Genomic DNA, 2,959 nt, shown 5'->3' with positions numbered 1-2,959 from the left:
ATTGAATGAATTGAGAAACAGTTGGATCGAAAAAGAAAAAAAAGTGTCAAGCGGACCCAATGATTGAAAGGGGCTTAACGGTAAAACCCCAAATCATAGCAACATGTCAAACTGAAAACTCATCCATTAAGCAAGTATGCCTTCATTAGTAAACATCATCATTACATGATTGAAAATGTGTTCTTTAATTACGTCAACTCCCCCAACAATCAATTAAAAAAGACAGGAGTCCATCCTAATGTTGACACCATGGTTTCTACCAATGTTTGCCTAGATGACAAACAATCATGGTGGGCTGCAACAAGATTGGTCGAACTCAATAGCCAATCAAATCTCTTTAAAAAGGACAATGACTCACAAATTGATGTTAAACACTGTAACTTGACAAGACAAAGACAACAAGCCCATAATTGAAAGAACTATAAATAAGAGAAACAATTTACTTCGAAGAGAGCTAATGCACTCCATGTAAGATTTTCCCACAAAAGGCCAAGCCAAGCAAATTTATCTAAAACACTGCTCAACGAGAATCATTCTTTTCTTTACAATTTTTCCAGCAAATACATACAATTACTTTTCTAAATTTAGTTTAAATTGATATATAATTACCACGTTATTTGTAGCCATCAACACAATTTAATATTTTTTACAACCCGTTAGGATGTAACATCCACGTCAATGTCCTCGTTAAACAATGTGACGGAATCAGACAAAGGACTAAAATTGAGACAACAGTGAAGTATAGTTACCTAATTAAAACAAATTAAAGTATATTTACTAACTTAAGAATTGTCTAATAGTACAACGGCCGCAAATGAAAACCCAAAACGGAGAAAATTCAAAGTAACGGCATTGGAATTTTGCAGCATGTCATTTCATTATGCTAAAATTTATTCCCTGTTCACGGTGGGCAAAAATTATGTTACCCACCTACCCACATCGGCAGGTCAAACAAATATTTTTTTTTTTTTTTTTTTTTTCCCAAAAAAAAAAAAAAAAAAAAAAAAAAAAAGCAATCAATGCAGCATTCCATGTTAAAGGCAACAAGTTTGTTGCTTGCAACCTTTTTAAAGGCAGAAACTTCTTCCTTTTAAGGCCCAAATCAGCTCAAAAAGCCCTAGTCGAAAGCTCAAGTCGAACCGAAATTTTTTGGCCGAGCAAAAGCTCGATTCAGCTCGGGCTCGTAAAAAAGTTCGACCATTTTAACCGAGCCGAGCTCGAGCCTAAAATTTTAGGCTCGGGCTCGTTGACATCCCCAGTTATAAGTGATTTTTCTTCTTATATAAGCATCTGTATAACTTTTAAGTTAATTTCATAAAAAATTTTAACTCGTATATTATTTTTTAACTTATGCATAAGTTTTTCAATTAAAAATGAATTTTTTACAATTAAATATTTTCTTATAACTTGATTTTTTAGGTTAAAAATGATTATTTTTACTTACAAATGAAATTATTAACTACTCATCCTACATGATTTTATACGATTAAATGAAGGAGAATAAGCTCCCCAGTTTAATTTAATCAAATTACTAACTATACCAACCATCGAATAAAGATAAGATCTAATTATTTTAATACTTATACATCTAATACAGTGCGTTAAACATGCCTGAATGAACTCCAATTCAGGCAATTACACAAACCACAATGCATGAACTAGAAAAGATTAAAATCATTTATGGAAAACTCAGCTAGATTTATTAGTTGGAAAACTTGAGTAAGGTGCACTTTAGTGATTTATAGCAAGTTTAAGGATAAAAGTGTAAATTATGAAATTTTTTAAGAATCATGGTTTTAGAAGTCTGTAGAATATTGCAGTGAATTTGCATAATGATAATAGTAGATTTTATGATATTAAACTCGAGATTGGATCCTAAATGCAACAATTGTAAAGTTTAGGGGACTAGATTGTAAATACTGAGATTAATTTTTGGACGACAAAATGGTGAGTTAAGATTGATTAGTGATGAGAGGCATTGCAGGATGCTAACAGTTTTGATTTTTGCGCCTTTTGATACTTTTAGATGTTGAGGGACCAAAATGGAAATAAGTATTAAATTATATTTTTATTTATTTGAGCCAAAGAGCTAATTATTGAAGAAGTGTGAATTATCATATCAATATTAGGCTCGTTTCGAAGCCCGTCTTAAATGGCGAATTATGAACTCAAGAAAAAATCTATCTAGATAAGCCAAATCGAGTTATAGCTCATTAAAGTAAACTACTTGGTGGGTAATTTAGTTTTCAAATTAAGACCAAATTACAATATCAATATTGGACTAGATTTGAACCTCGTATGTAATGGAGTATTATGAACTCAAAAAAAGATATTTTGTATAAGTCAAACTCAAGCTATGATCGATAAAAATCATACTTTAGTCACGAGCATATCCCGTAACAAAAAGCCTACCCAAAAACCTATTAACCTCCCTATTCTTGAATGAACAAGTTGAAGTTTGCAGGAAAGTGAAGGTGCTCTTCATTTCCAGCCTTTCTATCCCATACAAAATGAAGTATGGAAGGAAAGTCAGCCCTTCAGTTTTAGTCTTCCCATTCATAAAAGATACAAAATGAAAAGTGTTTAAAGTTTTTCTTGGACAAGAATAGAACTTTGGATAAAACCAACTTAAGAAAACAAAAAGAAAGAAAGAAAAAGGCGTCTTGATGTTACTTTAATAAGCAAAATCTGTCACTCTCTCATGTGACTTAAGTAAAAATTTCTCATGTTTGTATATGATTAATGACATAAAGCAACAGAAGATAATTAAAAATTTAGCCATTAATTAAAATATGATAAGAGATTTTAATGTATAATCATGCAAAGACTTGTTCTCCGTCCTCAGGTTATCTTTGACAAGCAAAGTGCATTAAACACTAGGGTGCCTATCTATCGACCGCCTCTAGAACCTAAACGATCGACTTGCTCGTAAGCTACGTTGGCATATTCCTCGAGTGTG

Source organism: Olea europaea, chromosome 7, assembly GCF_002742605.1.
Source record: "Olea europaea var. sylvestris chromosome 7, O_europaea_v1, whole genome shotgun sequence".
Taxonomy (NCBI): domain Eukaryota; kingdom Viridiplantae; phylum Streptophyta; class Magnoliopsida; order Lamiales; family Oleaceae; genus Olea; species Olea europaea.
Note: the sequence above shows the minus strand (reverse complement) of the source record.